Here is a 14,369-nt window from a genome sequence, read left to right as displayed (position 1 = left end):
ATAGTAAAGCAAAAATCATGGGACAAGGGGAATGTGCTCCACCATGAGGGCTTGTGACCACGATGAAAGCATTGTTCATCTTGTGTAAATACTGTCTTCCACAAGAATCTATTTTGTTATCTTTAAAGAGAAACTTATTTGTAAACTAAGAGTACTTTTGCTCTTAAGCTATCAGGACATCAGGACATTTCCTGGGTCTGTGAAGTCCTGGATCTCTTTAGTAAACATTATTAACTTGTTCCCTTAGCTGCAACCATTTTGTAACTAAGAACGCTTAACCTCCTGGGAGTGCAGCCCAGCAGATCTCAGCCTAATTTTTCCCACCCCCTATTCAAGATGGAGTCTCTCTGGTTCCAACACCTCTGTCAAATTCACACTTATCCTCAGCTGCTCCCTCCCCAGCCCACAGAGCCTGAGGAGAAGCACAGGGGGTTCCTCCTGGGTTTCCTGCCCACACAACCCTCCTATAGTCTCAAAACAAGGCAGTTTATTAAAGGATTCAGAGAGCCCCATCTTAGGTGATTCTGTTCACAGCCTGAGGACTGTAAACCAAAACCAAACAAAAATTATAAGCCCCTAAATTGACCAATGGATCTTCCCTTCAGCCAAGGGCACTCCAAAGTTAACCTGAAAAATTAGTTCAGGCCATGATGGGAAGCGAGTGTTAGACATGCCTCATTATATTCTCCCTTTTGGAATTCAGGCCCAGCTGACCAGCATCAACATCAACACAGAGACCTTAAAACTGATAGAACAGACTCTAAGTCTGATAAGAAACATTTACAGTCTATTGTCTCTGAAGCCTGCTACCTGGAGGCTTCATTTGCATGACAAAACCTTGGTCCATACGGCTTCCTATGGTAACCCAGACATTCCTTTCTCTTGATTCTAGGTATTTAGTTAATAACCAACTGCCAATTGGAAAGTCTTTGAATCTGCCTATGGCCTGGAAGTCACTCCCTGCCTTTTCAGTTGTCTCACATTTCTATATAGAACCCAATTACAACTTACATGTGTTGATTGATGTCTCACGTCTCCCTCAAGTGTATAAAACCACGTTGCAGCCCAACCTTCTTGGGCACATGTTCTTAGGATCTCCCGGCACTGTGTCACAGGCCATTGGTAACTCATATTTTCCTCAAAATAAATCTCTTCAAATATTTCAGACTTCAACTGTTTTCGTGGACAGAACTAAACTCTGACTTTTTTTCTTCTTGCTCAAATTCCTATCTAAGTGGTCCGGGGAGACATGCCCCACAGACCATAAAATCTAGTTAGGCAGATTTGTATTAATCTGGTACAATGTGACTTATTTCCACTCTGATTCTGGTATCACATCACGTGACAGATAGCCGACCATGAAGGAAATCAAAATATTTTACCCCAAAATATATTTTTGATATATTTTGAAATAGCCCTGCAAACAGTCTTTTGTGGGGGAAACTTGTGTTTGTAGAGAATCTCCATTCCTGCAGCCAGGCCTCCCTTTTCAGCCCTTTTCTGGGTCTAGGAGAGAGCCTGACATACCTTAAGGTCTAAGCAGAGCCATTTACCATCTATTCTGCCTGAGGAACACCATCTATGAGGCTTAATCTATGTAGCAAGAACCTTGGCCCCACAGCCCCCTTACCTTACCTCAGGCATTCTTTCCTACCTCCTTCAAGTCTTTAAGACAAAGCTTAACTCTGTCAACCAATTGTCCACTAAAGAATCCCTAAAACCCACTTATGACTTACAAGTGGTGCCGCTCTACCCCACTAGGAGATGTCCTGCCTTTTTGGAATGAACCAATGTATACCTTCCATGTATATATTTATGATTTTATATGCAATTCCTATCTCTCTGAAATGTATAAACCAAACTGTAACCTGACCACCTCGGGCACATTTTTCAGGACTTTTTGATATTGGGTAACCCCAGGCTGCATTCACTGATGTTGGCTCAGAATAAACCTCTTTAAATATATTTTGACACAAACTGTCTTTTTCCATCATCAAACTTAGGCATGAGCTTTTGCCTCCTCCTTCTTGCCAGAGAGACACAATCTTTCGGCAAAATTACCCAAACAAGACTGTTTTGACACTTTTCTTTTTTGAGACAGAGTCTTACTCTGTCACCCAGGCTGGAGTGCAGTTGTGGGATCACAGCTCACTGCAGCCTCAACCTTGTGGACTCAGGTGACCATCTCACCTCAGCCTCCCAAGTAGCTGGGACAACAGGCATGCACCAGCACACTCACCTAATTTGTTTATTTTTTGTAGAGATGAGTTTTCAGCATGTTGCCTAGGCTGGTCTTGAACTGCTGAGCTTAAGAGATCTCCCCACCTCAGCCTCCCAAAGCGCTGGGATTACAGACATGAGCCCCCATGTCTGGCCTTTGATACTTTTCAAAGAAGTTCTTGTACTTCTATTCTATTTCTGCTTCTATTTGTTCTCTCAGGAGGTCCCGCAGTTCTTTGTAGGGTAAGCTGATGTTGTCTCTCTACTGCTGGTGCCCAAACAGGAAGAGTGATTAGTACTTCTTCTTAGATCAGGACAGTATTTTCATCCCAGAGGGGCCTGTGAGGGCCTATGGGGAAGAATATGCCTGCTCCTTCCCAGATGGATCCTGGGGAGAGTCTCCCAGCTCTGCAGCTGGCACTCAGAGCCTTGGTGTGTGCAAGATGCTGTCAGCACCTGCCTGCTCTTCCAACTTCAAGTGAGGGCAAAGGTTGTTGGTGAGGTCTCCAGGACCAGATTGATGTCTGTAAACTAGGCAGGATCCAAAACCACCATGACCACCAGAAGGCCCGTGTGTGAATGCACACTTGGCATCTGATGGCCTAATTAAATTACATCTTTGCAGGGAGGTGCTGGAAAATTGCCTTGAAGGGAGGACTAAAGGAGCAATCAATTAAGAAAACCACTCACCTCCAAGGATCTGGAAAAAGCAATTTATTCCCTGCTCCATATTCTGGCCATAACTGAACTCTGTATCCCAGGTTTCCCCAAGTTTTGTAGGAGGCCTTTGCAGCAGAGATGTGAGTAGCTCATCTGGGAGAGGGGCAGGCACCAGTAGCCCTCATGAGGCTGTGGGCAGGAGGGTGAGGTCACCAGTGTGTGCAGGTTTGGCAGGTGAGGCTGGGAGGGTTCTGCATGGCTCCTGTGACAGCTGTCTCTGTCTCCAGGAGCTACAACCTGGCTGGCATCAAAATTCTAGCCACACCATGGCAGCTTCCCTCCAGCCAGCGAGGAGAGGGGCTATTCTGCTGAGTATGAAGCTGATTTTTCCATGAATGAACTTTCTGAAGCCAGGGACCCTGAAGGGCATCTGTAACTCAAAGCAACAGCAAGAAAGAGTGGGGTTACCACCCAGAGATGCTGACAGGGAGAAGCAGATGTGCTCACTTTGATACATTTCAGAGACACTTGTCCGGAGGCATTTCATAAAAATCCAGGAAGCCACAGCAGTAATTTCTTCTCTTTTCAAGCCTCTAAAAGTCTTTGTCAGTGCTCTACATTGCTAATCATCAGGGAAATGCAAGTTGAAACCACAGTATCACTTCACACCTGTTAGAATGGCTATAATGGCATGGAGGACAGTATGTAAAATCCATTAAGCAAGGCACAGAAAGACAAATGCTGCATGATCTCACACATATGTGGAATCTAAGAAATGATCTCATGGAGGCAGAGAGTGGAGTGGTGGTTGCCAGGGGATGGGTGAAGAAGAAATGTTGGTCAAAGGGTATAAAGTTCCTGTTAGACAGGAGGTATAAATTTTAGAGATTTATTGCATAGCATGGTGAACATGTTTAATAATAATGTATTATATATTTAATAATTGCCAAAAGAGTGTATTTTAAATGTTCTCACCACAAAATCATAAGTAGGTCAGGTGATGGATATGTTAGTTAACTTGATTTACTCTTTCTACAATGTACACATGTAGCAAAACAACACATTGTATCTGTAAACCCTAAAAATCTGAGACGGACTCAGTTAATTTAGAAAGTTTATTTTGTCAAAGTTGATGATGAGTGCCTGTGACACAGCCTGAGGTGGTCCTGATGACATGTGTCCAAGGTGGTTGGGGCACAGGTTAATTCTATACATTTTAGGGAGATGTGAGACATTAATCAATATGTATAAGATGTATATTGGTTCAGCCTGGAAAGGTGAAACAACTCAAGGTGAAGGCAGGACAACTATAAGTGGGAAGGGGTCTTCTAGGTCACAGGCAGATAAGAGACAAATAGTTGCATCTTTTGAGTTTCTGATTAGCCTCTCCAAATAAGGCAATCAGATATGCATCTATCTCAGGGAGTAGAGGGATGACTTTGAGTAGAATGGGAGGCAGGTTTGCCCTAAGCAGTTTCCAGCTTGACTGTTCCCTTTAGCTTAGTGATTTTGGGCCTCAAGATCTATTTTCCTTTTACATTGCCCTCCCCTCTTTTCTTTTCAAGATTTTTGGAGAAAGCATTTTAAAAGAAAATGAGTCTCTGGTCTCAGGTTTCATCTGATTTCTCAGGCTACGGTGGTTTATTCTTAGATGTCTAGTCTCAAGTTATTAGAAAAGCTCATTTTTAAAAAATTTAATTTCTTTGTTTTTTTGAAATGGAGTTTCCCTCTTGTTGCCCAGGCTGGAGTGCAACGGCACCATCTCGGCTCACTGCAACCTCTGCCTCCCTGGTTCAAGCGATTCTCCTGCCTCAGTCTCCTGAGTACCTGGGATTGCAGGTTCCTGCCACCATGCCTGGCTATTTTTTGTATTTTTAGTAGAGACAGGGTTTTGCCATACTGGGCAGGCTGGTCTCGACCTCCTGACCTCAGGTGATCTGCCTGCCTTGGCCTCCCAAAATGCTGGGATTATAGGCATGAGCCACCGCACCTGTCCTGAAAGCTCATTTTTAATGAGCTGAAAATGTCCTGCTTTCAGGAAAACCTGAAAGCAGGTTGTGAAGTCTTACATCCTATGAAGAGAAAATAGAAAGAGGAAGAGAGAAAATCAACAACAAACAAAAGAACAATCCAGGAAAATCAATATACGCATGTTACTCTTAAGCCCATACGTCAGTAGGCAGGTATGAAAGTGCCTTATGTATGTAAATAGGTTGCTGTTATTTTGTTCAGAGGTTTAAGTCATCTGGCTTCAGTTTCCAGACCTTTATGAAAGCACAGCTTAGTTTTCAGTAACTCCAAATTAGGAAAAATGGAGGAAAAAGAAAAACAAGTGTGAAAACCTTATTTTGAAAATTTATAGCCAAGAAAAATTAGAATTCTATTTAAATTGTAGAAAATATCAATCAGGAAAACAGGAAGTCAAATTGTCCCTGTTTGCAGATGACATGATTGCATATCTAGAAAACCCCATCATCTCAGCTCAAAGTCTCCTTAAGCTGATAGACAACTTCAGCAAAGTCTCAGCATACAAAATCAATGTGCAAAAATCACAAGCATTCTTATACACCAATAACAGACAAATGGATAGCCAAATCATGAGTAAACTCCCATTCACAATTGCTTCAAAGAGAATAAAATACCTAGGAATCCAATTTACAAGGGATGTGAAGGACCTCTTCAAGGAGAAATACAGACCACTGCTCAATGAAATAAAAGAGGATACAAACAAATGGAAGAACATTCCATGCTCATGGGTAGGAAGAACCAATATCGTGAAAATGGCCATACTTCCCAAGGTAATTTATAGATACAATGCCATCCCCATCAAGCTACCGATGACTTTCTTCACAGAATTGGAAAAAACTACTTTAAAGTTCATATGGAACCAAAAAAGAGCCCGCATTGCCAAGTGAATCCTAAGCCAAAAGAACAAAGCTGGAGGCATCACACTACCTGACTTCATACTATACTACAAGGCTACAGTAACCAAAACAGCATGGTACTGGTACCAAAACAGAGATATAGACCAATGGAACAGAACAGAGCCCTCAGAAATAACACCACACATCTACAACCATCTGATCTTTGACAAACCTGACAAAAACAAGAAATGGGGAAAGGATTCCCTATTTAATAAATGGTGCTGGGAAAACTGGCTAGCCATATGTAGAAAGCTGAAACTGGATCCCTTCCTTACACTTTATACAAAAATTAATTCAAGATGGATTAAAGACTTACATGTTAGACTTAAAACCATAAAAACCCTACAAGAAAACCTAGACAATACCATTCAGGACATAGGCATGGGCAAGGACTTCATGTCTAAAACACCAAAAGCAATGGCAACAAAAGCCAAAATTGACAAATGGGATCTCATTAAACTAAAGAGCTTCTGCACAGCAAAAGAAACTACCATCAGAGTGAACAGGCAACCTACAGAATGAGAGAAAATTTTTGCAATCTACTCACCTGACAAAGGGCTAATATCCAGAATCTACAATGAACTCAAACAAATTTACAAGAAAAAAACAAACAACCCCATCAAAAAGTGGGCAAAGGATATGAACAGACCCTTCTCAAAAGAAAACATTTATGCACCCAAAAAACACATGAAAAAATGCTGATCATCAGTGGGCATCAGAGAAATGCAAATCAAAACCACAATGAGATACCATCTCACACCAGTTAGAATGGCAATCATTAAAAAGTCAGGAAACAACAGGTGCTGGACAGGATGTGGAGAAATAGGAACACTTTTACACTGTTGGTGGGACTGTAAACTAGTTCAACCATTGTGGAAGTCAGTGTGGCGATTCCTCAGGGATCTAGAACTAGAAATACCATTTGACCCAGCCATCCCATTGCTGGGTATATACCCAAAGGATTATAAATCATGCTGCTATAAAGACGCATGCACACGTATGGTTATTGCGGCACTATTCACAATAGCAAAGACTTGGAACCAAGCCAAATGTCCAACAATGATAGACTGGATTAAGAAAATGTAGCACATATACACCATGGAATACTACGCAGCCATAAAAAATGATGAGTTCATGTCCTTTGTAGGGACATGGATGAAGCTGGAAACCATCATTCTCAGCAAACTATCTCAAGGACAAAAAACCAAACACCGCATGTTCTCACTCGTAGATGGGAATTGAACAATGAGGACACATGGACACAGGAAGGGGAACATCATACACCGAGGCCTGTTGTGGGGTGGGGGAGTAGGGAGGGATAGCATTAGGAGATATACCTAATGTTAAATGACAAGTTAATGGGTGCAGCACAACAACATGGCACATGTATACATATGTAACTAACCAGCACGTTGTGCAGATGTACCCTAAAACTTAAAGTATAATAAAAAAAATTGAAAAACATTATGCAAGACTAGAATCTAACAACAGGTGCACTACAGTTTTTGAAACATAATTTTTCTCTCTCCAGTTTTGTATTTTTACTAACAATCATTGTAGGACTGATTTGCTTTACAACGCTTGGCTGGATTATTTGTATACAGTGCATCACGAATAATTATTTTTTTAAAATAGGCTTTTAAATTGGCTTTGATGTAACTTTGTTCCATAGAAAAAAAATCTCAGAATAGACTTTTTTTTTTTTTTTTGGCGGAGTCTTGCTCTGTTGCCCAGGCTGGAGTGCAATGGCCGTTCTCAGCTCACTGCAAGCTCCACCTCCCAGGTTCACGACATTCTCCTGCCTCAGACTTCCTAGTAGCTGGGATTACAGTTGCCCTCTGCCACGTCTGGCTAATTTTTTGTATTTTTAGTAGAGAAGGGGTTTCACCGTGTTAGCCAGGATGGTCTCGATCTCCTGACCTCGTGATCCACCCCCCTTGAAAAAAAGCTGACACCAGCCATGGATTTGTACCATCAAATACCTATGAGTTGGGTGATCGTCTTCTCTTAAGGTCCCAAGATAGACTTGGGGCTCCTGGGCCTGTCAGAAGTGACATTTTTTACTAATGACAGGTCAAGAACTCTGTACGTGGACTGCATAGACAAGGTATGAAACCAATTTTCCCAAGGGGATTTTATTGGATCCATAAGTCAAGTTGGATTCCTTAAAGGAAAGCACATCATTCCAGTCAAAGTCTTGGGAAAATAACCAGTTTCTCCAATTGTGTTTCATTACAAATGAAAACAGATTCTTATTGCACTTATGCAAATAACTGTATTGCCGTAAGTTAATAATACTCACAAATAGTATTTGTGAGTCCTTCATGAGTCCTGTGAGCTCTTCATGAGTCCTGAAAGTTTTTCTTCTATTCTAATGTTACAATCTCCAAAGTTATCAGAAACTTGAATTCAAAAGCATCTATTAGAATTTTATAGCTGATTACAAAAACAACTTCTAAAAAGAACCAAAACAAGACAACAATTGTTTGTGGATGACAAAAAGTTTGAGGAAAGCCATAGTCAAGGATATGATTGACAAGAAATTTGTTACCTCTGTGGCACACAATAATTTAACATAATGATTATAACTGTTACGGATAATGTACATTAAGTCATATCAGAATGATAGAAGTTTTTCATAATTTTGGAGCACAAACCAATAACATATTTCTAAAACCAACACCATTTATAAATACCACTTATAAAACCAAACATGATTATAAAACCAAACACCATTTCATATTTGATAATGCTTCTTGTATAATTTTTATAACAAATAAGCTATATTATATAATTTTTGGACTTTAGGGAAGCTAGTATCTTAAAGGATTAATTAGGTCAGAAAAAGACATACTTTATAATTTGATTTTGAAAAGTTTGTGAAATATCAAACTTGATATCACAGGTCGTTTCAAAATAAGTCATGCATTTGACCAAAGTGATAACTCAAGGATTCTGTAAAAAGACAAAAACCTTTATTCTTTGAGAGAGGAGACTTAATTTTCCAAACAGGATGGCCTAATAAAAACAGGATGAAGCCAATAAAATTTGCTTTTTAAAATTGTGTAAACAATCTATAAAATTTAAATATTGACAAGCTATAACTTCCATAAACTTTTTATAAACTTTATAACTTTTATTAAGGAATTGGTTAATACTTCAAGCAAACCTTGTTACTCTGACACAGGGGCTTATATGCTGGTGTTGCATCAGTGTGCTTTTGACATTAATGATTAATTTATAGAGAAACAGAACTTATTTTATCTCTCAAAATCAGTCCTTACAATCTCACATACCGACCTCTTCCACTCCTACTTTGTAGCTCTCACCTGCCATTACTCATGCCAAGGTCAAATCCTCTCACAGTACAAGGTAATCTCTGGTACTCCCAGAGCCAGAGTGGTTAGGACATGGAATACAGGAAAACAGAGCTTTAGATGTAAGAGGAATTTGCCCATGACTCCACAAAGAAAACAGAACACTCCAAAAGCGGTGAGTGGTGTATTTGTTCTGGATTCTTTAAAGAAGTTCTAGTCATTAGAAGCCTTCTCTAGATTTTTTGGTACTGCAGATAGCAAAGTGGGAAGGAGGTGTAGGGTAGAACAAAAGTAAATAAAAGAACGTTTGTTTTTTTTCTTAAGAGAGGAAGCAAACACAGAAACCAAGCACGTGTGTGGTTTTTTTGTTTTTGTTTTTTTCTGTTTTGTTTATCTCTTTTGCAGCCGTGAGGACTTTTGGTCAAATTAGAGAGGGTTTGTTAACCATAATTTGGAATTCTCCCTTGGATTTGACCAAGTCAGGTAGCATTGGTTAAATCTGATGAGAGATAGACCAGAACAAACAACAGCAACAATGAAACCCAACAGTAGGATCACTGAGTGCTCTAATGGTAAGGAGAAATTAAGAGCAGCTGGTTATTAAACTGTAACCAAGACAAAACCCCAATGTAGCTACTTACCTAGGGATGGGTCTCAGGCTGAAGACTGCTTTATAGCATCCTAGAAGCAGGGGGAGGGGGGAAACAACTTAGAATTCATTTTCCCTGCTGGAAATGAGCTCAAACTCAATAAAAGAGTTACCTGCCTTCCATTGTAATGGAAACCTTCCTTCAGGGGTGGGATTGAGGTCACTTGCACCCTACATACCTGTTCCACAATCCTGACACCTTTCCCTCCTGGGGTTTGCTCATCTAGCACATTCAAAATTGTTAGACAAAGCAGGACCAGACCCCTTCCTGATTGAGACAAACCTGCTAGGCATCATGCAACCCTTGCCTAGCCACATAATAAAATAAATTTGATTATTTAGCAGCAATAAAATAAAGATGCACTTTCTAATAAGGTGATTGCATGATTATTCTTTCTTTCAAAACTCTTCTGACTGAAAAATACATATAAAGATAATTCTGATAGATCAAATATATTTTTTAAGAGTTAGTGAAATGATCTGTCCCCTGAGGAGCTGGGAGAGGAGCTTGGATGGAGGCGCAGGTAGGAAAGAAGTGGGCAGAGGCTTTTGCTTCCCAGGCTTTTGATGGTTCCAAGAAAGAAGAGCTTTGCTGTCGGGAGGACTTGAGAGCAGAAGTTACAATCAAGACATGCAAGCAACTCCAGTCACAGAAGAAACCTCAGTGTGGTAAATAAACATCCCTCAAGGCAGTGACAGCTGACTGGGCTGAGGTGGCTGGAGCAGGTTGCTCTCCACCTCAGTGAGGGCACAGGCTACAGCTGCAGGGACTTGGATGAGACTTCAAGGAGGATTCTCACCCAGGCCTGGAGATGAGGCCCCAGCCAGCCCAGGAGGTCTGTGGCCAGGGCTGGGTGTGTCTATGGGTCCTGCCCATAAGTGGTGCAGGCATCAGCTGATCCCAGCAGCCCCTGCAAGGCTGTCTGAGGTTAAGATGAGGGCAGAGGGATTCACTTGAAGGCATGAAATTTAAGGGTTGTTCAGTTATTGTTCCTCTCTTTGACCTCATAATTCAGTTTCTGTGAGGAAATCAATAACTCAGGAAAGTGAGAAGAGAGGAGGAGAAAGGGTATGCGAGTCAGAAACTAGGAGCTGGCCCAACAGAGGGGCTCAGCTCTCTGTGGCAGGACGCACACATTGGCCATGCTGGGAGTCACTCGGGGCTGGCCACTGGCACCAGCTGGCTTTCTCCAAATGTCCAGGCACCCTGACTGCTTCCACACCCTCAGCCTCTTCCCAGTCTGATCAGGGAAACGTGGCTGTCGTTCATGCTAACTGGAGCCATTGTGTTAAAGTAGAATAATGTTTTTTGCCAAGTTCATGTAAAGTTGAAAGCCAAAAGTGGTATAATTCTGTTTAAAGTGTCATAGATAAAAAGCATTTCTGGAATGTTGAAGTAAGGATATCTGAGAGTCTAGTCCTCCAAGAAACCAATGAGAATACTGGCAAAAACTATTTTTAAAAATCAACTTTTCAGAGCATCAAAAATTAACCAAAGACTTGCCACAATCCAAAGATTTTCTGTTCAAGAAGCATGGGTGACTCCGGGTGAGAACAGTGAGCCTTGTGGTGCTGTAACTTGGCCTTTGTCATCCCCTTTCCCAGCACTGCAGTTGCCTTGAAAATCAATCTCATAACTAAGATATCTGGGAAAACTAGCAGCCTATCAATCGTTGGAGGGGCCAAATGAATCTGAAGCTTCCTCAAATCACCAAATCCAGAAAACTGTCACTATCTAATCTGTCTGGCAGCTCCGTGAAAAGGCTTAATCTCAACTTTTGTTTGTATTTGACCTCAGAGTTCCCTCTGTGTGAATGTCCTTATTAACAAGGTGTTTGTCAAAAACAATCAGTGAAAACTGTTTAAAGCCACAGTTGGCTAAAGTGGTAGCACCAACAGGGGCTGAGAAGAGGCTATAGGCAATACACCTTACAAGGGAAAAGGCATAGGGAACCTCAGATTTACTCCTGAAAATCAGGAAGAATACATACATTTGCAGGCTCTGTGCATGTCTAGGAAAGGCCTGAGAATGCCCCATTCTCTCCCCTCTGAGTGATCTTGAGCACCTGCATGAGCAGGATGTGAAAGGTAAGAATGGCTGAGCTGTAAGCTGCCAGCTGAATCACTGAAGGCATGTCCCAGCACCCAGGGAGCCCTGGCTCCCCAAAGAAAGAAGAACAAGTTAAACTGAAAGCAAGCTGAAGGAAGTAAATCATTAGCATTAGGGAAGAAATACATAATGTTCCAAACAAAAGCAAAAAAAAGAGAAAGTTAATTAGATAACATGTTGGTTCCTTGAAGACAAAAAGAAAATTGATATGTCTTTAGACAATAAGACCCAGCAAAAATGAAGAAAAAAGCACTAATATACAGAATGAAATACAGGACCTCACTACTGATCTCATAACAATATGCCTGTAATTAGACATCTTATAGGAAGTGAGCCAATTCCTTAAAAGACACACAAACTATCAAAACTTGCTTGAAAAATAGATAACCTGAATTTTTATATGTCTACTAAAGAAATTAAAATTATAGTTAAAAATCTTCCAAAAAGAGGAAATTCCATTCTGAGATGATTCTTCTGGCAAACTATACCAAAAATTTATGGAATAAATAATACAGATTTTAAACATTATTTTCCAAAACATGAAAGAGGACAGGGTAATTCCAAACTTATTCTATGAACCTAGCATTATTCTAATATCATAACCAGAAAAATACTGTACAAGAAAATAAAATTACAAATGGATAACCAATATGGACATGAAAATGATCAATATAGCATTAGAAAACCAAACTCTCTCTCTCTATATATATACACACACACACGTATATATACACATTATATATATATATGGAGAGACAGAGAAAGAGAAAATTAAAGAGAGAAATAGAAAGAGAGAGAGAGGGATTATAGAAAACAATGAAGTAGAATTCATCCCAGGAAAGAAAGTCTGGTTTAACATTTGAAAATCAGTTATGTAATTATATAATCCAGTTAATATAATTCACCTTGTTAACACAGTAAATTAAAAAAAAATGGAAAACCCATGTCATCACCATATAGATTCAGAAAAGCATTCAACAATATTAAATATCCAGTCATGGTAAATGCTCTCAAGCAAATTAAAAATGGAAGATTCCTGAACTTAGTTAAGGACAAGTATAAGAAATTTGCAGCTAAAGACTTTTGGGTTTTGGTCTGCCGGATAGAGAGGCTGGAAGTCACCACTGTCATCCTCGCAATAAGAAAATAACTGAACAAACAAAATCAATGACTTAAAAACTTCTGCTCCACAAAAGAGAATGGAAAGAAAAGCAACAGAGTGAGATGCAATATTTGCAAGACATGTCTGATAAAGGACTTGTGTCCAAAATACACACTTTTAAAATTTAACTATAAGAAAACCAACACTCCATTTAAAGAATAAGCAAAAGATCTGAAAAGATACCTCAACAAAGATATACAGATGGCAAATTAGCACATGAAAAGATACTCAACATCATATGTCATTAGTGAACTGCAAATTAAAACAACAATGAAATATCACTACACACCTATCAGATTGGCTAAAATCCAAACAACTGACAACACCAAAACCTGGTGGGGCTGTGAAGCAACAGGAAGTCTCACTCATTGCTGTTGGGAATGTAAAATGGTACAGCCGCTTTGGAAGAGAGTTGGACAATTCTTTAAAAAATGAAACATACTCTTACTATACCAACCCACAGTCACACTTCTTGGTGTTTACCCAAATGAAATGAAACTTATTAAAAAAAAAAAACCCTTTTACAATAAGATTTATAGGAACTTGTTCATAATTGCCAAAATGAGAGCAATCAAGATGCCTTTCAATAGGTGAATGTATAAACAATATCTGTCTGGTACATTCAGACAATGAAATATTCAGAGATTTAAAAAAAAATGAGCTATCAAGTCATGAAACTAAATGGAGCATTCTTAAAACATACTGTTAAATTAAAGAATCCAAGTTGAGAAGAATGCACACTGTTTTCCAGCTATATGACATCTTATGAAAGGCAAATATACGGGCATAGTATGGATATCAGTGATTCCCAGGGATTCAGGAGGAGGGAGAATGGGATGAATAGGCAGAATGCAGTGGATTTTAAGGGCATTAATAATTTTAAGAAATTATTCTGTAGGATCTGCTAATGGTGAGTGGCCATTATACATTTATATTAGTCAAAATCCATAGAATATACAACACAGTTTGAATCCTAATGCAATCTATAAATTTTAATTAATAACAATATAACAATATTGACTCCTCGATTGTAACATACGTACCACATAATTCCAGATGTTCATGATGGAGGAAACTGCATGGGAAAGGGGACATATTGGAAGTCTGTCTACTTTCCACTCAATTTTTCTACAGAGCTAAAACTGCTCTAAAAATCAAAATCTATTAATAATAATAAAAAAATGAACATCGGTAACATCAGATTGAATGATGAGAGGCTGATTTTTTTCCCCGTAATATCAGGAACAAGGCAGGAATGTGGTTTCTCACTCCTTCTTTCCACTTCCTTCTACCGGAAGTCCTAGCCAGGGCAAGAGGCCAAGGGGGG

The sequence above is a fragment of the Pongo pygmaeus genome, chromosome 16 (assembly GCF_028885625.2).
Source record: "Pongo pygmaeus isolate AG05252 chromosome 16, NHGRI_mPonPyg2-v2.0_pri, whole genome shotgun sequence".
Taxonomy (NCBI): domain Eukaryota; kingdom Metazoa; phylum Chordata; class Mammalia; order Primates; family Hominidae; genus Pongo; species Pongo pygmaeus.
The sequence above is the reverse complement of the archived record's forward strand: the minus strand, read 5'-3'. Positions refer to the sequence as shown.